We start from the raw sequence: 23,345 nt of genomic DNA, 5'->3' as shown, positions 1-23,345 counted from the left end.
TTGACAAAAATCTGGCAAATATATCCATACCTCCCACGGTTATTATCATGATCATCATAAGAAATGTCTACATTCAATCTAACATAGACCAACGAAATTTTCTAAAAATTACATTCTAGTAATAATAAAACTCTTCGAAATGATTGCATGTGTATGTGCCGTTATTACACTAAACGAAGCGGTGAACACAAAGTCAACCGATCTGAACAGGTCTTTAGAGGATCCACTTCCAGAATATGAAAATCTTTACATTCGCTTGTGCTTTCACATCCGGCAAAATCATCAATTTGTTAGGGTTGATTCAGTCACGGTTGTTCACAGATATTGCGTGATGATCGTCAACTCCAGACTGAGTCACTATGAACACCCGGACTAAAACTCATCAATAATGAGTTCTGTATAACTTTATCACTACAATTGTTGTTTGCATACCTAATAGCAAATACTTATGACCAAGATTAAATCGCAAGAATCCTTCTCAGACACACATCAGGAAAGGGAATAAATACGTAAAATATTATCAACTGCGTTCTGTTTTGTAAGCTTATGCGCACATTTGGGATATTATTGAGTCATAAATTAATGTTCAAAAAGTCCATTCTTTCACCAAAGTTAGGCTGAAATATTGCCTCTTGTCATGATTTTCCGGAGAGAACTACACGAGCATTCTTTTACTGGTGTTTGATCCCTTGAAATAAAAATTCGTTTCACCATTCAATACGAAACAAAACACAGGCCTTACTGTTTGCCTATTTAGCTCCAAATATACAATCCCATTGTGATTTATCGGAACGGTTGCATTATTCACAAACTTCAAAGTCGCTATTCATCACAAAGTCAAACAAAATACCAGCCAAGTATCAAAATTTAAAAGGTAAAAATCGTTTTATGTTGAGGAGGAAAAAAGTTGACGGTAAAAATGGTACCAGAAAAGAAATAAAAAATAATACAATCTATAATCATCCCTGCAATTACAATTGATATAAATGCTACAAAATACAAGTGTAGTTTACTATAGTATTCCATTAAATGAAAAAATCAAGACGTCACAGTTACATGGCATTATTGTGACGCTTGTGATGTTTCAAAACAGGTTCTAAAAGCATCAAATGAAACAAATACTATGTGAAGACCGAACAGAAAACAGAATTGTTCCCACTTGGTATCTGATCGACGACCACAAAGCCACAGCATTTGCGGTTTCATGAAAATGTTATCAAAATCCCAGGCACCTTAACTTTCAGATTATTACCAACAACAGAATAATGAAACCTGAAAATATGACTAGTTCTGTATTATACTCTCAACGTCTTTATACGATAGAAATGTACTGGATGCTAAGAGAGTACGCAGCAGGCATAATTATTATCTCAATATGCATTGTTACCTGTCCTCGTAATTCGTAAACAGAATAATACACACAGGTTATACAATTTTATGGAACTAAGATGAATCAAGTACACATATCGAGCACCGAATTTCATATTATTGGAGGTCAATACAAAAACGGCTACGAGATTGGGCTAAAGTGTGAACTTCATTTTGGAATAGGCTAATACAGTGTTCTGAGACCCAAAAACGGCTAAGATACCGGACGTGACGATAGACAACAACAGGAGCTTCGAATTCCAGTAGACCAAATTTCAGCGAGTAATGTAATAGGCAGTGACCTGGAAAAAGTATTCATAATCAAATTTAAACTAATATAAACGTCATTAATATAAGATGCATCTAGACTGGGGCAAATGATTATCTAAAGAAACTTTCACATTTAATTCTCTCCACATGAAATTAATTTATACTTCTTGAAGTGTGTATAGGCATCTGGTATGTATGTATGTATGTACAAGCAATTAAATTCATGCATGAAAATATTGATAAAAATATAGCTCTTGGCGTGTGCATAGGGATATGTAATGATGTTTGTATATGGTATTCAATGTAAGCATGAAAATATTCATGAATATAGCTCTTGAAGTGTGTGTGTGTGTGTGTGTGTGTGTGTTCATGCATGTATGTATAAGGCATTCAATCACTGACGACAATATTCATGCATAACGTTCTTGAATTGTGTATATATTCATATATGTATGCATGTCCAAGGAACTCAATTTATGCATGAAAATATTCATGCATATAGTTCTTGAAGTGCACGCATGTATTCATGTATATGGATGTATGTATGTAAGAGGAATTCAATTTACACACGAACCATGAAAATAGTCATGCATATAGTTCTACCAGTGTGTGTATGTATTTATGTATGTGTAAGACATAGGGATTTTGATTAATAATATATTGTTCGTACGTTCTCTGTGACCTATGGAATGTGGAGGACAGTGCAGAGATAACGACCTGAGAATAGCTGATCAATGAGATTCTAGGGGATGGCGTGAGATAAAAGTGCTTAATTCAGGAAGTCAATGTACGACAGTTTATGAACTCTTCTCAAAGTGCATTTGTGAAACTAGATGCAGCTAGAACCGTGAGGCGCTAGCGAACTGTGTGTTCGTATGTGCGTGTGCGCCTCTTCTATTCATAATGTATCACTAGCCAAGTCTATGGGAAGACTTGCACAGACATTCGGGGGAGGAAGGCGAAGCCATGATGGCAGATGCCAAAGTGTTTTTATTTATCAGTGAGTGATATTCCGGTTGGGAATGGGTAAGTGTTACCTTTACTTTAGCCAAAGGGATGGCTTGTTTGATATCTTGTAAGATGTTCCATTTTATTAACTTTGTCTTTAAACTTGTGTGTATACTTACCGAGATGTGTTCTGTATCTTTGTACAGATGGATCTGGATTTCGGCGGGACAGAGTTCCCAGGGAAAGGTGTGGACTTTTGGGTGACTTGACAATGTTAGTCTGTAAGACTGGATTACTTAGTTAATTGATTTAGTTATTCTTGTAAATAAACGTTATGTTATGATGCAACTCTCTCATTTTCATTACCTGTTAGAATGGAGAGAAAGAGGTGGAGAGAGAGAGAGAGAGAGAGAGAGAGAGAGAGAGAGAGAGATGGGGTGATTGCCGGGAGAGAGAGAGAGAGAGAGCCTGTGTATGTAATGGGTGTGGGGTCTGCCTTCCGTTTCGTGTCCACGCTTACCTTATGAATACTGGGGGTTCTTCCCCCCATGTTTATAGTGGTGTCAGCGGTTAAGAGGGGATATAGAAAGTCTTCTTTCTTTTTTTATGCCTAGGAACGCCAATGTAGAGATGGTTGGCCAGTTAGAAAAAAAGGGGGGATGAGGAAAGAAAATTTCTATTAGGGTCATCAAATTTGCTCGTACCGAGATTCTTCAGGGCGGGAGTCGTGAGACAAGCAACTCAGTCTAGTTCATGAGTGAGTGTTGCTAGGGGTCATCTCACCGGTCGCGTTTGTATTGTGCCGACGAGATTTACGTATTCTACGAAGAATTTCGAGTTTTTTTTTCCCATTATGGAGTGGTGAGTGTTAAACTATTGTTTTGAAGGAGTGGGTTTTTGTTTAAATATTTCAGGGTTATGGGATTGGTTCAAGAGGTCAATAATTTTTCTTGTCTTTGCCCCATAGTGATGTGTTTTCTTTATTTTGCACGTGTTTATAATAGACGTATGCATTCGTCTTTGTTTAAAACATAGGAGTGTATTAAGATGTATTTATGCATGTGAACTGTGCTTAAATAGGCATATCTGGCTTAGAGACACAGAGCGGCCACAATTTTACGGGCTCAGCATATTTCTGCTAACCGGCGCAGGGAGGCATTGCATGGCGGGATATTGCAAGGGGAGTATGGCCTGCCTCGGGGGGATAGTAGCATGGAAGGTACCACTAGCCTCCCTCGAGAGATAGTGCAGGGATGGGCACTAGGGTATACCTTGGGTAGGGTTCCTCAGACACTGTTCAAGGGGAGATGGGGGATACTGCTGGTATGCCTCGGGCTGTTCTGCCGCTCGACTGAGGGGTTGTCTCACGGGGGGGGGGGAGAAATTTTTTTTCTCAGTGTGGGTGAACTCCCCCTTTTCCTTTTTTTTCCTTTGTGTTGGAGATGGATTTGGCCTTGACATTGAATGCTAAGATATCAGCTGATTGATTAGTTGATGAAGTGAAATGCCCGTAGAGTCTTTTTATTAGAAAAGATTTTTTTTTTCTCTCTTGGATGAAGAGAAAAGGAAATAGAAAAGAGATTTTTCTTTTCCGTGAATGAGGGGAAAAGTAGTTAACATGCACGGGATGTGTTATATGTTTCTTTGTGCCTTGAAAGACACAAATATAAGGGGGATACACAGATTATTTTTTTTTTTTTATTGTGTTGGAGAAATTACTTTGATATGCCGATGATTGGTGTTGTATCTGTGTTGTGTGGCAATGGTGTTATGTCATGGTGTTGCATGCTGGAGAAATTGTATGTCATAGGATTCAGCAATACTAGTGTATGCTATTTGAATTTCACCCTTACTTGAGATTTTTGCAAGAGAATTATTGCTATGGAGAGTTATTATTATTATTATTAATAATTTTTATACTTGAGATGTGTCACGGGAGGTTTACTTAAGTATAATTGTCATTACGGGAGAATTGTTTTACGAGAGATTTGAGATATTTCATGGGAGATTATTTGATAATTATTACAGATAATTATTCAAGGAGAATTATTACAATGAATTCATGGGAGAAGTCTTGTGTTAATTATTTGTTGAGTTTTTGTAACTTTGGGAGAATATTTCAGTGATTCACGGGGATGAGTTTTGCTGAATCTTGATGAATATGACTGAATCTTGGTGAATTGCGTGAAATTTGCTGAACTTTTGCTGAATTTTGTGCTGAATTTTTGGAGAATGGACAAGCATTAACATTGGTGATATTTTTTGTACTGATACTGATGATTTTGATGATAGCAATTTTTTTTGGTGATTTTGTGATAATGATATTTCTGATACTGATTTATTTAATTTTTTTATACTAATACGTGGGTGTTTTAATGCTGTCAAGGGAGGTGAAATCTTTTGTGATTATGGAAGACTAACAACACATTGTTTTAGTTTTTTTTTTTTCTTTTTTTTATGAGTTCAGCAGATAATTGCTTGACATCTAGTGAGTTACGGGAGATAGTTAGTGGTGCCGTTGATTTTTCTTTTCTCCTTTTTTGGAAATTAGCCATAGGTGACACAAGTTTTTTTTTTTACCAAGGGTGAATTTGAATTTATTTTTTTCTCTCCAGTTAGTGTGAATATTGTCTCAGTTCATGACTTAGAGTCATTGTTCAGGAACGTGTTTGTGTTTTCAGCTATTAGATGCTGCACAAAGAGATTTACGGGAGAATTCTTGCATTTTTTGAATGCATACGTAATGGCACTACATTTTTTTCTCTAGGATATTTGTGTTCCAGAAATTGCGAGTTAATTGCACATACCTTTGTTGTATTTGTGACGAATTTGTGAGAGATAGGAAATTGGTTAAGTTTCTAGTGGCTTATGTCGTAGTGCATATGGGGGACAGTCTTTGCTTAGACACTGTGGGGTTGGGAGTTCTGTTATAATGACTTGTGGCACATTGGTGATTTTTTCTAGAATTTTCTAGACAGTTTTATTTACCGAGATTTTGCCCTTTTTTAGCAGTTATGCTAAATGGAGTGAGTTTTTATAGTTTTTGACTATAACATTGAGTTATTCTCAGAGGAGGAATTGGAGTTAGGAATTGAGGATATAATTGAGATATATTATTTTGGAGAGGATAATTGGAGGTATATTATTATTTTGGAGTTATATGATTATTTTGGAGTATATTTGAGATATAATATACGGGAGATATATTTTTTTTGGCCACTTTTGATATTTGCCAATGTGATGAGAGCTATGTTTAGTTCAATTATTTTGCAGCCATCTTTGTTGCAAATGGAGACACATATTTGGAGATTATGGGGCAATATTTGTGAGTATGTGAGTTAGTTGCCTTTAGTGCACATTTTTTGGAGATATATTTTTGGAGCCTTGTTTTGTTCCACATGGAGTTATTGGGGAAATAGAGGTAAATATTTTGTATTTGCCGAAATAGAGGTGATTATTCTCTATTCTTGGAGTGGTGATGTTTCTACTGACATGTGGCTATTGGAGAAATAAGAGAATAATATAAGGGGGTTGGTTATTAACCAAATGGAGGAAATATTTTTATAACCGGAGTGGTGTTATTATTGATATGGTGTCTCATAATGGAGTTGGAATTAATCTTGCGCAGGTGACCCTTTTTTTTGTGGTTATGGAGTTTTTTTCGAGTCAAGAGAAGATTTCTGTGGTTCTTTTTTTTGGTTTCGTGTCTATTTAGAGAGAAGTGGCATTACTGCATTACGAGTTATTTTGGAGATGTGTGTGCATTTTTTATGTTCACAAGTGTGTTATTCTTGGAGAAATATAATTTGGACAAAGTCATGTTGAGAGAATAAGTCTTCGAGACAGTTTTTGAACACATTAGTCATATCCTGGAGTTAATTCTGTGAAATGTGTCAGTTAGACCTTTTTTTTCTAGAGAATCATGAGTTTCCAAACTTATGTGTCTGACTAGACAATTTTTGTGCTGTTCTTTGAGCATGCGTCCGCAGGCGATTTTTCTGCTGACAGGCGGTGTGATGAGCCGTGTGCTGATTCTTTTCCTCTGATGGTGACAGATCAGAATTTTTGCAATATCTGGAAATGTTGGCTATAGCATTTCACGAAAGCGCATGTGTGAGAGTTTGCTTTCTGGCAAATTCCGGGGCTTTACATGGAGCATTTCTTGAGAAAAACGCAGGAGTTATGCATATTATACATGTATTATGTATTTTGTGATTGGGGAAATCTACTTGTGATAATCCTTTTTTTTTATTGTTTTTCTTCCTTTTCCTATGAGAGATATAATTTGGGGATTAAGCTTAAGTAGCATTTCTTTTTTGGACGGGAGATTTGATTTTACCGGGAGATGTGATTTTTCGAGGGTTGTTACTTACGAAATGGGAGTTTGACATAAGGTCTCATTGTGATTAGTTATTGAGCAGTAAAGGGGTTTTTGCTGTTAAAAGTTGGAGATTTTTGCTGATTTTGTGGGTTGTCAGAACTTGCGAGAACATTTTTGGGTCTGGGTATGTTACGAGATACTTTCTTTTTTTTCTTGGACTTATTACGATTTTGCCTTCTTTTTTTTTTCTCTTGTGAGCACATTCGAGTTCGAAATGTGAGTGCAGAATTCCGTGGAGTTGCTGTGATTTCTGAGTTGTGTGTGTGCTGATGTGCGAGTTTGGAGAATTGAGTTGGAGAACTTGATGTTTTTTTTCTTAGAGAGTTGCGATAATGACTTATCATTTTAGTAGTCATATTAAGGGAGTTAATTGGGAGACGTTCAGTTAGTATTTCTGACTTTTTGAGATCATTGTTTGATAGAAGTAGTATGTTTGGGTTAATTTTCTTAGATTGACCAAAGACTTGACTGACATACTAACACACACCCAAAGGAAAAAGTCGTTCCCCGACACCAGCAAGACGTCCACCAGCCGTGCCGAGAGGTTGCTGCCATGTTGCCCAGGGTGATTACAAGTATTTCCATGATGGGTGATCGCGAGAATTCTACAGCGTGGTCTTTTGGGATCTACAGAAAGCCGTGAGAGTCTTCTACGATGAGGGAGGCATTCCGTCTTCCTACAGTTGCTACAGCCTGCTATAGCCTGTTGCTGTCTGTTCAGCTAGTTGCAGACAAGCGAAGAGGGATATTCAAGAATCCTAATGCAGAAAATATGAGAGAAAATGCGTTTTGTGTTATTGGGAGATAAAGCGTGATAAGACTTTATTTTATAATGCCAGAGACGTTGCAGTTTTACTTGTTTTGTTTTAAGCCGGCCAATGTTTTATATTATATAAGCAATTTTGCTAGGCGGGAGCTAGCATATAGGTGGCCGAGCTATCTGTAAGACATAGGGATTTTGATTAATAATATATTGTTCGTACGTTCTCTGTGACCTATGGAATGTGGAGGACAGTGCAGAGATAACGACCTGAGAATAGCTGATCAATGAGATTCTAGGGGATGGCGTGAGATAAAAGTGCTTAATTCAGGAAGTCAATGTACGACAGTTTATGAACTCTTCTCAAAGTGCATTTGTGAAACTAGATGCAGCTAGAACCGTGAGGCGCTAGCGAACTGTGTGTTCGTATGTGCGTGTGCGCCTCTTCTATTCATAATGTATCACTAGCCAAGTCTATGGGAAGACTTGCACAGACATTCGGGGGAGGAAGGCGAAGCCATGATGGCAGATGCCAAAGTGTTTTTATTTATCAGTGAGTGATATTCCGGTTGGGAATGGGTAAGTGTTACCTTTACTTTAGCCAAAGGGATGGCTTGTTTGATATCTTGTAAGATGTTCCATTTTATTAACTTTGTCTTTGAAACTTGTGTGTGTACTTATCCGAGATGTGTTCTGTATATCCTTTTGGTACAGATGGAATCTGGATTTCGGGCGGGACAGAGTTCCCAGGGAAAGGTGTGGACTTTTGGGTGGACTTGACAATGTTAGTCTGTAAGACTGGATTGGCTTAGTAATTGATTTAGTTATTCTTGTAAATAAACGTTATGTTATGATGCAACTCTCTCATTTTCATTACCTGTTAGAATGGAGAGAAAGAGGTGGAGAGAGAGAGAGAGAGAGAGAGAGATGGGGTGATTGCCGGGAGAGAGAGAGAGAGAGAGCCTGTGTATGTAATGGGTGTGGGGTCTGCCTTCCGTTTCGTGTCACGCTTACCTTATGAATACTGGGGTTTCTTCCCCCCATGTTTATATATGTATGTGTTCATGTATGCACGTATGCATATACCAATGAGTATTTAGGTTCCAACTCCTTTAACGACCTGTGCGGGTTAATTGCTAACGCCCTGGATGCACTCCAGAATATATATATATATATATATATATATATATATATATATATATATATATATATATATATACACACATGTACACAGGCAGAGAGAGATGCACATACACGCTGCTGTACACGAGCAAAACGTAACAATGCTAAATTCCTCCGAATTGTACACACGGATCAACCCACAAACGTACACTGACACATATGCACGCGTACGTTAAAAACAAAAACATACAGACAAACGCATTGCTGTGGGCGAGGCGGTTGACTGATATATATGTCTTGTTTTTTTTTTTTTTTTGTTTTTTTTTAAACTCAAAAAAGGGGCAAAATCAAACCCCAAAACCGATTAAAGACATGGAAATATTTTTAATTAAAAGAATTAAAAAACCAAACCCCTAAAATTGAAAAACCACGAACTAATTAAATCTTTTTAATACAAAAATAATTCAAATAAAAAAGATAACTCAAAAAGGGACAAAAATCAAAACAGAAAATCTATGAAAAATTCATGGAAATGCCTAAAAAACGAAAAAACCATAGAAAAAAAAAAAGCTCCAACATTGATAAACCACGACCTACTTAATACAAAATGAAAAAAAAAATATTAAAAAATCGGCTTTACGTTAGCTAAATAAAATCTAACCTAAAAAGAAAAAATAACTATAACTCAAAAAGGGGCAAAATCAAACACTTAAAATCGACGAAAAGCCATGGAAATATTATAAAAAAAAAAAAAAAAAAAAAAATGGGTAAGATCAAACCCCAAAATCGATGATAAAATCATGGAAATATTAACAAAAGAAACATAAAAAACAAATACTCCAAGATTTTTAAAAAAAAAAAAAAAAAAAAAAAAAAAAAAAGCTTACTTTCCTTTCATCTCCTTATCCCAAGGCCTACGACAAAAAAAAAAAAAAAAAAATGCACGTCGAAGGGAAACCTCAATAAACAATGTATTTGAAGCTTAACACTTTTCAACGCCTCAAAGGAACTTCCCTTCACAAAAAAAAAAAAAAAAAAAAAAAAAAAAAAAAAAAAAGCCGAGTCACGCCCTAAATTTGCTTTTCAAAGTCTTCTTACTAAGGGTCTAGCGGTTCCTGATCTACTTCGGAGGAACAGAAAGCGCTTGCCGGCCTCTACTGCTCGTGAGAGAACAGAAGCATTGTGGGGAGCTGTTATATCATATAATTTTATATTTAAGAATTGTTTGGTGATTTTGTTAAGTAATATATATATTATCTTGGGTTAGTAAGATTACAAAAAGATCCTACTTGTACTTAGTGAGTGTGCATATATATATATATATATATATATATATATATATATATATATATACATATATATCTTATATACATATAAATATAAATATCCATATATATTATATAAATATATATATATATATATATATATATATATAATATTGCAGTCAGCAAGATATATAGACTTCAGGAGGGTCCATGATACACATGTTGTTAAAAAGGCCAAGTTTATTAACCAAAAAACGTTTCGCACTAAAGACTCAGTGCATCATAGTTGTTGATTTGTGACTGGCTCTTCTTTCAGTATTTTGTATGGCCAACCCAAAATTCACAAGCCTAATATACCTCTTAGACCCATTATGGCTGCCTATAATAGTCCTTCGTTTCTCTCATCTCCAAAAAAAAAAAAAAAATGCCGAGTCACGCCCTAAATTTGCTTTTCAAAGTCTTCTTACTAAGGGTCTAGCGGTTCCTGATCTACTTCGGAGCAGAAAGCGCTTGCCGGCCTCTACTGCTCGTGAGAGAACAGAAGCATTGTGGGAGCTGTTATATCATATAATTTTATATTTAAGAATTGTTTGGTGATTTTGTTAAGTATATATAATATATTATCTTGGGTTAGTAAGATTACAAAAAGATCCTACTTGTACTTAGTGATGTATATATATATATATATATATTATATATATATATATATATATATATATATATATACATATATTACATATATTAAATATAAATATCCATATATATTATAATATATATATATATATATATATATATATATATATATATATATATATATATATATATATATATATATATATAATATTGCAGTCAGCAAGATATATAGACTTCAGGAGGGTCCATGATACACATGTTGTTAAAAAAGGCCAAGTTTATTAACCAAAAAACGTTTCGCACTAAAGACTCAGTGCATCATAGTTGTTGATTTGTGACTGGCTCTTCTTTCAGTATTTTGTATGGCCAACCCAAAATTCACAAGCCTAATATACCTCTTAGACCCATTATGGCTGCCTATAATAGTCCTTCGTTCTCTATCTCCAAATTTTTAGCCGGTTTACTTTCTGAATATAGTAGCAATGAATTTTCTTTAAAAAATGGGTAACGGATTCCAACAGCAAATTACCAACCAAGATGGAGACTATTGCATGGTAAGTTTTGATGTAGAGTCTCTCTTCACTAATGTCCCACTTAATGAAACTATCAATATTATTCTAGATAAGGTTTTTATTAGCGAAGATACAGTTTTTCATGGTTTTAACAGATCAATCTTTAAACAACTACTTGAACTTGCAGTGCAAGATTCAATGTTCATTTTTAATAAGCAACTCTATTCGCAGGTCGATGGAGTTGCCTCTGGGCCCCATTTTTGCTAACTTTTTTATGTCTGACCTTGAAACGAAATGTTTAAATCAGTGTAATCGTAATTTTAAACCGTCTTTTTATCGCAGATATGTTGATGACACTTTTGTTTTGTTCCAGCACTCTTGGCAAGGTTCTTTATTCTTAGAATATATAAATCAACTCCATCCAAACATTCAATTTACCATGGAGGTAGAGAGCGAAGGTAGTCTTCCCTTTTTTAGATATTAATGTAACAAGACATAATTCTGAGTTCACTACTGTTTATAGAAAGCGGACATATACGGGCTTAGCCAAATAACTACTATAGCTCTTGTCAATATTCTTTCAAACTTAATACCATCTACACCTTGGTCCACAGAGCTCTAAAATATTCTTCAACTTGGCAAATATTCCACAAAGAAATAGTCTTTTTATTCAACTTTTTCAAGATAAACTCCTACCCACAAGATATAGCTCATAAAATCACCAATAAGTTATTAACACAATTTTTACAACCTCCAACAGTCAACTTTGATGTTCCCAAAAAATTATTCTATGCCTCAATCCCGTATATGTCTGACTCTAAATTCTCCTTAAATCTCACACGAATAATTGAACAAGAAATCCCCTGTCTTAACGTAAAACTTATCTCCAACAACCCATGTACAATAGGATCATTTCTTAATTTCAAAGATCGCCTGCAGTCCTTCATGCGATCCAATGTGGTTTATAAATTCACATGCCCTGGATGTCCGGGCTCTTACGTTGGATCGACGCGGAGGTTACTGCAGGTCAGATATTGCAGCCATTTGGGTTTTAGCTTTCGCACTGGCCAAAGAATCAAGCAGCCAGAATTTTCTAATATTAGAAATCATGGCTCCTTATGTAAAACCGAAGTCCTGAAACAACACTTCTCAATAATTGGTTATGTAAGGGACCCAAACCACTTGACAACTTTAGAAACATTATATATTAAAAGACTGGTTCCCTCTCTCAATGGTAATACTTCTTCAGCAACTTTGTATCTGGCATAGTTGTCGTCTGGACCTTGGACGCCATGTATGTCATTCCCTTCTTCTCTCCTGCTTATGGACGGTTGGTGTTTTGGTAGTCTCTTTTTGTTTCTGTTTTGTGTACTTTTTATGCTTTTATTACTTTTTTATTGTTTTAACTTGTAATTTAATTACTTTGTGAATTCCTTTTATGTTAATAATGTATTTTATTGTGTCTTTTACTTGTTTTCACAGACTGATGATTGCACTGAGTAGTGCGAAACGTTTTTTTTGGTTAATAAACTTGGCCTTTTTAACAACATGTGTATCATGGGACCCTACTGTATCTATATATATATATATATATATATATATATATATATAATATATATATATATATATATATATTTTATATATATATTATATATTTTATTTATTATATATATATATATTTATATATATATATGTATATATATATTTATATATATATATATATATATTTATATTTATATATTTTATATATATATATATTTTATATTTTATATATATATATATACCACATATATGTATATATACACATACATACACATACAATATATATATATATATATATATATATATATATATATATATATATAGAGAGAGAGAGAGAGAGAGAGAGAGAGAGAGAGAGAGATGATGAAAGAGATTTAAACCAGGGAGAGAGAGAGAGAGAGAGATTGGAAATAATTTACGAACATTACACATTACTTAAGGACTAGGAGAGTCCTCTTCAGCGATTGAGAGAGAGAGAGAGAGAGAGAGAGAGAGAGAGAGAGAGAGAGAGAGAGAGAGAGAGAGAGCCCACTAGCGATCACTGTTACGTTAAACTATATATAGCAACCAATAATCTGTACGTCAACAGAATGAAATCGTCAGTCATATATCTTCCAGATTAATACTTTGAATCTCTCTCTCTCTCTCTCTCTCTCTCTCTCTCTCTCTCTCTCTCTCTCTCTCTCTCAAGGATCCTGAGCTATTGTATGAAGCCTCTTATACGAACTTCAAGAAGTTGGTATCTTTGATCTAAGAATCTTTCTTACACAAAATACAGCCAAGAAATTTGAAATTCCTTCCAGTACAAAGTTACAAGTTGTTACTTAGGTATCTTCATTCTCACAGAGCGACCACTGCTGAAGAGCTGAAAACTAGAAATGGGAACATTTAAGAAAAGCTGACCGAAAGTGGGCCATCATCATCATTATCAACAGTTATACGTCAAATCCTCACTCCAAGTAGTTAGATCTCAAAGTTCTTCCATTTGAATGTGAGTTTGCCTAAATAAAAGTTGAGGGACAGCTTCTAGTCAAGTTTAAAACCAGCCATTTGAATGTGTCTCACTGTCGACAAAGAAGTTGCATCTGGAGAATGGATTCATGACACTTCTGTGAGTAGATTCCGAGAGGTACTCTGCCCTGACTGCCACTTCCAACTAGAATTTGATCTAGTGTGTGTAATATTATCGCACTACATTACTCTTTAAAAAAAATATATATATAATAAAAATTTACTGTCCAACTAGAATTTGATCTATTGTGAGTAATATTATCGCGCCACAGCGCTCCCTAAACAATATATATATAACACAAATTTACTATCGTCTGCTAAAGCAACCACATATGGATTCCTTCACAGTGCATTCATACGATTCAGAAAACAAAGCTCTTCGCTCTCATACAAATCAGTGGATGTCACCGTTTCTGAAACAGTACAAGAATGGACCGTGATCGTTGAGTAGCCTTTTTAGCAAAAGCTACAATTAACAGGAAGTTTATTCTGTAACACAACTTTACATCATCCATGCACCGCTTCATTCACAACTGACATATAATGATACTTTTGCTAAACAGAAACCGGCATACATGGTGATACGTATTTCCAGCCTGGTAAATATTTTTTAGGCAACCTCTAAAGATTCTGACCTCCTGTAACATTTAAACCGTTTCCGCTCAGATGCCTCCAAAAGATTAAAGATATTACAGATAAGGCGACGATTTCCTATGTGTCTGCGAATGCCAGATGCACGACAATATCTGGATATATCATAATGTATCTATATATATATATATATATATATTTGTTCAGATGTAAAAGAACCAGACGAGTTACTCCCTCCTCCAAGACCTCTTTTTGTTGCCCTCAAAATATACAAGGCGAAGTTTGATTGAAGCCATATTTAATAATTAATGTGAAGGTTTCTGAACTGACCAAACACTCAGGAGAGATTCTTATATGACAGACTGACAGAAAGAGAATAAATTTCATATCCAGATCATATCATGATGGTAGTAAAAACATTTTTACCTGTATGTTGAGGTCTTTAGCTTAATCACATATATATATTGATCTTGAGGTCTTTAGCTTAATCACATAAATATACTGATCATATGTATGTATTTTAATGTACACAACTACACACAATACACACCCTACAATAATTATGCAATTCAATTAGCACTTATGAGTCTACAAAGTGTGTTGTGTATAAACACAAACAGATATTCAATCATGCTTTTACTGTGGTTGATATCTGTTCAAAAGACTCCAGCCATCACTTTGTGACCAAGGGAATGACTCGTTGGTGGTTATCTAGAAATAAAACACAATTCAAAGAAGGCCTAAGAGCTGCCTTGTCACGGCTTTTGTACAACTATGCAACTCTGCAAGATATGTCGCAACGCAGCCAAGTGTGATCACCAGCCCTCTGTGACGCTTGAACTTCTCCACGAATGAGTCACAATCACCTGTTTGTTTGTATAGTGTTTTTACGTTGCATGAACCAGTGGTTATTCAGCAACGGGACCAACGGCTTCACGTGACTTCCGAACCACGTCGAGAGTGATCATCTATCACAAGAAATACACATCTCTAACACCTCAGTGGAATGCTCGAGAATCGAACTCGCGGCCACCGAGGTGGCAGGCCAAGACCATAGCGATCACGCCACCGAGGCGCTTCACAGTCACCTGAGCATCACACTAGGCCGAGTGGTTAAGCAAAGTACTGATACGGCTGTATTGTTACTTATTGTACTTAAGGTTCTATACGGTTTGCTACTAGTTTCTATTGTCCAACTTCACATATTAACAGCATACTTTGATATTTATGCTGGACTTCCTTCGTCCATCTTCCAGTGCTGAACTTCCTACCTAAGATAACTGTAAAACCAGCCCTAAGAATACATAACTTTTAAAAGTGCTTTTTTGTAGTTTTTAAATACACCAGTAGTCCAACATGCATTGATAGCTCTAGAATGTATGGCTCTGGAATACATAAGTGACTCTAGAAATATATCAATAGCTCTCGAGATGCAATGACAAATGTATAAAACGCACCCATCTTTGGGAATGCATCAGTAGTTTTAAAATGCATCCAAAGAGCTAAATTTGAATTTTCATCTCTATAATGCACATCTCTACAGTGCATCTGTAGCTCTAGGAAGCCTTTTAGCCCTGAAATGGATGAAAAGGCTTTTAAAAAATGATTTAACAGCCCTGGTACTTGAGTGAATCATTGAAATCTGTCTCAAACTCATTAACATTTGAATATTTTTGTCCCTACAATGAAAACTAAAAGTTCTACAGACCTACACACACCACTCTGACACGAGTATACTTTATCACCTACCGAACAATATCTATGTTCTTGTTTACGTTAAGTTCAAGGGAGGGAGGGATGCCATGTCTTCTCGAGACAAAATATTTGTTCAGACGGAAATCTGTGCGAAGACCGTTCATACCGTATGAATAGTGTGTGTCTGTGGGTCGATAACGACAATCGTGCAGACAGTCGTTCAGACAATCGTTCAGTGTATGGGGGCCTTCACGTTCCACTCTCTGGCTGCCTCAGATGCAGAGTGAAAGGAAAGGCTGACGGACTGGAGGCTCCAAAGGAATACAGGTTACGTAGGCCAGCAACTATCATGCAGCGAGTCCACTACATAGACATGTTGACTAAGCCTTCCTTATACCTCAACGATTTTCCCTATTCTGGTACAGACCAGAACGCAGTGTCACTGACGTTGGCCGCAGTGTGCAAGTCACCTCATGTCCGGGGCTTTGAGAGTTGTAGCTCTACACCCTGTCTAGATTTTGGAAAAGTGTCAAAACGAAATAGTAAAACAATACATAATATATTCAAGAAAAAATATTTAAAACAATATTATTTCATATATATATAGATATATATATATATATATATATATGTGTGTGTGTGTGTGTGTGTGTGTGTGTGTGTGTGGATAATATTAGTTTATATATGTGTGTGTGTGCGCGCATATAACAGACAGACTGATAGACAGAAAATAGGTGCAGTTTTCACACCCAAGAAAACAGAGAGAGAGAGAGAGAGAGAGAGAGAGAGAGAGAGAGAGAGAATAATCCCTATGACAAAGCATCACTTGACAGTACACTGCAGTGACCTCGTGTCCTCTCACTGCCCTGTCTCGACGAGAAGCCTAATCCAATCAACGTTGACGAGTTACTGGGACGGAAAAGCTGATGCTGGGGAAGAGACGAGAGCATTCCGGAGCATTCAAAGCTTCGAATCAATTTATTCGATTCTTTTTAAAAGGCTCAAAAGATCCTCATCAAAAGGGTTCGTGGGCGGGAGCGTATTCTAGCATCATGGACATTCATTCCTTCCTGGCTTTTGCTTAGCATAGGAGATGAGAGATGAGAAAGAGAGGAATCCCACTCCTCTCTCTCTCTCTCTCTCTCTCTCTCTCTCTCTCTCTCTCTCTCTCTCTCGCTCTCTCTCCTCTTCTCTCTCTCTCTCTCTCAACACAAATGTACAATTAAGAAAAACTACCGAATTTCGTCTTCAAGTCGGTTTAGAATTGCTTTTTAAATAAGTGAAAATGTTCGATTTAAATTGTTTTAAAAAACAATGGATTTCAGACTCTCTCTCTCTCTCTCATTGTGTTTGTGTGCACTGGAGAGCGCACATAAAACCTTATCACAAATTTGTATGCATATATGCACCCATGCGTCTGCAATTGTTCCCAAGGCAGATGTATATAAAGAAAAAAACTAAAAAGAAAACAAAGTTCAGGAAATAAAGATTAAAACGGAAAACGGTTTAAGGCTCGGTCAAAAAGCAAATGAGTTATTTGCATGTTAATAAGGGTCTGGCAGCGCTGTCAAAGATGAAAGGGAAAAGAATAAAAAAAAAATGTCGTACTGCAAGAGATAAACAAAGGGAATAAGAAAAAAATTGTAGAGTCCTTTAAAAAATATATATAGAAGCGTTTTCCATGCAAATTGCACGACCTAAATAATGACAGTTACATTAGTGAGAAAAAAATATGTGTAAAATCCACAGCGAGTTGGATATACACCACAAAGGATAGGACATGTGGCGTTTAATTAAACTGGTAAAGTTGTGTACGTTTTTTTAAGGCCTTCGAGCTAAATGTAGATGGATTAAGAGAAGATGACTATTCTCTGTAAAAATAATAAAAACAACAAATGAAAACGAAGTCTGTCATTATTTCTATCCTGAAAGTACGGCTCTTCAACTCACTCAAGCAATTTCGTAAATAAAGTTATATATAATATAAATACATGTGTGTGTGTGTGTGTGTGTGTGTACACTTCCTTGGTGGGTGAATAAACTGGTTGACATGGAGGTGTTGTCTGCTCAGGGGATTCGACCACAATTTCGCAATTAGTGTAAATGTCTTAATAGCTCTCAATCAATTTTCTTCTCTTGAGGAAACTTTCATCAGAGAATAGGGCTTATTTTTTTATACATTACATAGAGAGAGAGAGAGAGAGAGAGAGAGAGAGAAGAGAGAGAGAGAGAGAGAGAGAGAAGAGAGAGACACAGAGAGAGGAGAAAGAGAGAGAATATATGCATAAACTTACGTCATCACTATGCCAAATGCCACAGATCAACAATTAAATCAATGGACAAGACAAAACACGCAAAAGTTAATATAAACACATCAGGAATACATGCCTATTATTTATCTGGGGGGGGGAGAGAGTTGCTCTTTATTAGGAATAATAATTCAAAGCCTAAGTCCTTGTAAACGTCTTCCCCTTCATTAAGATTTGCCTTTTTCTTCGAGGTTAGGCAAAAACCTTTTTTTTTCTTTTCCTTTTGTCTTATTATCCGTAAAATTACGAGGCTAGATCAAGGTAGCTGGTTGCCAGTTTTCACGGGATTTTGCACAACCCAATGCTAAAACAATTTACAAAGGCAGGGAGGTATCGCTAATCATCAAACCATAATGTTTTTGCCTTCACAGATAACAGGACGCCATTGGCAGAGTTACCCAAATATTCAAGTGTCATTCACTTTTATATTATATATATATATATATATATATATATATATATATGTATATATAATATATATATATATATATATATATATATATATATATATATATATACACACACACAGAAGGGGCACAATGTATTCTATGTTCTTGCTGCACTACTACTAAAAATAAAAACACATTTATGTAATGTAACGCAATCAACGTTTAAACAAAACGACAAAAAAAAAACCAACATCATCGAGCACTAAAAAACAAAAGTCATCATACTCTCTTCATGTTGCACCATAATAACAGAAATAACAAATAACGTAAACAGATGTAACTCTCCTTCTTCCTTCTGTCTCTTTCCATTTTTTCCCTATCGCTTTTTTATTAACTGTACCACTCTATTTCATTAAGAAAAAAATAGACATATTCTACTTTCTCCCAAAAGGTGGGATGCTGATAAGCCTTGGGTTCCTCCACCTGCTCCTTGTTTATAAGAAGAAGTTGGAAGCCAAGGAGGCGTTGTTAGAGGCGAAGGAGGATTCCTACGACAGGTGGGTGTGATAGAAACACGTCTCTTTTCATTAGAGTTAATTAAATATTTCCCTCTAATAATGGTAGATATATATATATATATATATATATATATATATATATATATATATATATATATACATACATATTGTTGCATTGCGTTTTTACGTTCCATGGAACCAGTGGTTATTCAACAAAGGGACCAACGGCTTTACGTGACTTCCGAACCACGTCGAGAGTGCACTTCTATCACCAGAAATACACATCTCTCACGCCTCAATGGAATGCCCGAGAATCGAACTCGCGGCCAACGAAGTGGCACGCCAACAATATACCGACCACGCCACTGAGGCGCTTTTATAAATATATATATATATATATATATAATTAATAACTCGACCACATTTAAAACAGAATGGTTCCTAACGTTATATTAGATACCATCCAGACTTTTCCTATAATTATTTTTTAAGGAAGAACTATGACTTCCGAAATATAAAAAGAAATAAATTGAATGAACAAACGTTAGTAATAATTGATCATTCACAATCACAAATCCTAAGTTCAATCATAAGAAAAAAAAGAGCTCGTGATTGAAATGTGATTAAAAACTTGTGAATTAGATATAAAATTCGTCTTTGTCTTATCAAACCGTTTAAGCAAGTAAGCAATAATGAATGAAATTGCAATAACCGTACCCAGGAAAAAAAAGTAGATATGATATAAATAAATAAAGAAAGTACATATAAAACCAAAAAACCGCCTTAAAATGAAACGTTCCCCGCTAGAAAAATACCTCGGAAATATGGCATCAATCACTCATTCGAGAAAAAAATATTTACCAAAAATACCTGTAATTCATAAAACGCCGACTGACACCCTAATCATGAATGTAAGTTTTTAATCTAATCAAAGCAGCATATTTTGGATGAGAGGGAAGAAAAAAAACATTTCCTTTGAGCGTTTCGTTGGTTTTTAAAGGAAAAAAATAACGTTTCCTTTTTTCCCGCCATGTCCACCTTTAATTGCATTCATGGCGACTTCAAAGGAGATGAATATCAGGGGGAAATTTATCTCGTTCTTTTTACTTGATCTACGGCGAATGATGAGAAACTCTTATCTAAATAATATCATTATTAAACAGGGTCAGGTTAAGTCAAGTATATATAAACCTCCTGACGTCTTTTAAAAATATATAAAATGAATAAGTACATATTCACGCATACACAACTCCTTGTATATAACAGACGGTGAATAAACATTTACTCTCTAGAGTCATTTAATATATATTATATATATTTGTATATATAACATGAACGTTACTAAGTACTTTTACACAATGTATACATTAAATGAAATATAAAAACCTTTAAGTCATCTTTAAGCAATCTAGATTTTCATTTAACTATTCATTTGTGTTTTCTGCAATATCTACAATCCACTTAGTTCAACAGTTATAAAATGGGGCTATTACTGACTCACTCGATTATCCACTAGTGCTGCCCCTCATTCACTCAGCTATCCACATATGAATCTACTTATTCCCCCAAATGATATCTTTGTGTTTATCTACTTCAGTCACCTGTCCACCCATTCTTTTCCTTTCCATCCCAACAGCCGATACGAAGAGGAAGTTGAATTCGTCTCCGTGGTGGAGATCAACACAGAAGCCGCCGACCAAGACAGTTCGTCAGCCCCACGACTACGTGCTACAAGTGTAGCCACCCCCCCCCCCCCCCCCCCCCCCCCCCCCCCCCCCCACCCCCCCCCCCCCCCACCCCCCGATAATATTAGCCCTCCCAAAAAAAGTGTAGCCACCCTTCGAGTCACTCCCCAAGTGTTAGCCCCCTCTGAAAGTGTAGCTCTTCCGAGTGGCTTAGATTATTATATTATTATTATTATTATTATTATATTATTATTATTATTATTATTATGGAACAAGGGAAAATGGTTATAAATCCTAGCGAGGAAATTGTAACACATTACAGATAAACACAAATAATCAAATAAACAAACCATCATTATACAAAATAATCTGAAACTACAGTGTCGTTGCCAAAGAAAAATCTCGAGTCTTGGAAGAAACCGAGCGCAAGCGCGCTACAAAGGTACCCTTAAAGCTATGTACACAATTTGGAGAACACTAAGTACGAAACATCCAATGGATATCCGCTTCGAGTACGAATTCGTTTTAGGGAAAGTCAATCATTGATCGTCCTTCCAAAAACAGAAGCGATTGCATCAAACTCTAGCAATTCAACGGTAAAAAAAAAAAATAATATTATAATAGATAATATACGGTTTATCCTTTAATAGGAAAAAAATAAGGTTTATCCTTTCTTCATTGTCAATATTATTGCAGTTCACGTTTCTTATCAAGAACAAGAGAAGAGAGAAGGGCATAGAGTACCATTCCTCTCCCAGAAGAAAGAAAGATGTGAAAGATGGTCGAAATACATTCATGCAACAACGCCCAAAGCGGGACTGGGAACATGTCAATAGGTATTGAGTTCACAAATTCCAAATGACTTTATAAAACCTGCGGTCAGCAGTCTTATCATCCTGATTTTAATCTCCTTGCACGAAATAAAAAGAGAATTTGAAGCATACAACACATTGTAGTTGCAGTTTCGAACGAGAGAGAGAGAGAGAGAGAGAGAGAGAGAGAGAGAGAGAGAGAAAAGGCGCGTTCAATTAGCGTATTACCTCAACGTTAATCGACCCTTAATCTTGCCACACTGGAACCAATTGGTTGTGAAAATCCATTTAACCCATTTTCTGACTGCAATCAGATTTCCGTTATTCCAACCCAATGCCAGGTCTGCGCAGATTTCACTCTCAGTTTTGCCTTAAAATTATCGGAAGACCAATTTCACAAAGATACTTCCCAAAATGCAGAATAATAAATACTTGCAAAGAAAATTTTTACAATATGGATTTTTTTTGTCAGAGAGAGAGAGAGGAGAGAGAGAGAGAGCAGAGAGACCGAGAAGATGAGATTCGAGAGAGAGATAGATGAGTCCATATCTTACGACTTCATTAACTAATGCTTATATAAGCGTCATTAATTACCAACCGCTTCCCTCAACTCTTTCCAGCAAAACATCGTGTCTCACACAATACCCCGTGGGGAAGCCGTAACCATCCCATCCAAATATCCAAGCTGGAATTGGAACGAATACCAAATCCAGCAACCAGCAACGACTAACATTAAGTTGGAATCTAACGTAAGTACTAACGCCATACACGACTATCGTCTGCCTGATAGGAATCTGAGAGGATGGTCTCTACTTGGTAAATCACAATACACCCGACAAATTCAACAGGACCTAACACAATTAGTATAAGACACCACGTATCGAAATCTGCAATTAGGTACAAAATAAAAGATGAATAAATAAAAATAGGTTAACGCTGGGAAGAAGATGAATAGAATAGAATACAGAATTTAGGCCAAAGGCCAAGCGCTGGGACCTATGACGTCATTCAACGATTCAACGCTGAAAGAAAAACCGAGAGTTAAAAGTTACCAAAGGTGTAACAGGAGGAGACCGTCGCAGCTGCGCTATGAAACAATTGTTAGAAGGGGGTGGAAAGTAAGATGGAAGAAAGAATATGAATGGAGTTACAGTAAAAGGAATGAAAAGGGTTGCAGTCAGGGGCCGAAGGGACGCTGCACAGAACATTAGGTAATGCCTACAGTGCACCGCCCGCGAGTTGCACTGACAGCACGATCCCCCAACGACGGGCGATTAATATACACCAGGTATCGAAATCTGCAGTACCCTCGATTTAGTTATTATGAACATCATTCGTGGAGGAATTTGGGTATGATAAGATCATCATAACCTATAATTAGAAATAAGTAAACAAACAAATATTCCCTTTTAAATTATTCATAACACTATCAACTGACGAGCAATTAAACGACGAAACTTGATCCGAATCCTTTATGTGGTCACGTATGAATAGCTAAAAAAAAAAAAAATCTCATTTATCATGACTCAAAAAC

At 36.0% G+C, this 23,345-nt stretch overlaps 1 protein-coding gene across 3 annotated transcripts in view; it reads left to right on the top strand.

Annotated features, from left to right (window-relative positions):
* Nucleotides 1-21,459, top strand: part of LOC135203614 (uncharacterized) — a 383,148-nt gene extending 361,689 nt beyond the window's left edge. For all 3 annotated transcript variants that reach the window (XR_010311973.1, XR_010311974.1, XR_010311975.1), the window contains one exon: nucleotides 21,442-21,459. The gene's annotated coding sequence lies outside the window, so the exon portion shown is untranslated. The remainder of the gene's footprint in view (nucleotides 1-21,441) is intronic.
* The last annotated feature ends 1,886 nt before the right edge of the window (nucleotides 21,460-23,345 follow it).

This window comes from Macrobrachium nipponense, chromosome 36 (genome assembly GCF_015104395.2).
Source record: "Macrobrachium nipponense isolate FS-2020 chromosome 36, ASM1510439v2, whole genome shotgun sequence".
Taxonomy (NCBI): domain Eukaryota; kingdom Metazoa; phylum Arthropoda; class Malacostraca; order Decapoda; family Palaemonidae; genus Macrobrachium; species Macrobrachium nipponense.
This window is presented reverse-complemented; position numbering and strand designations above follow the sequence as displayed.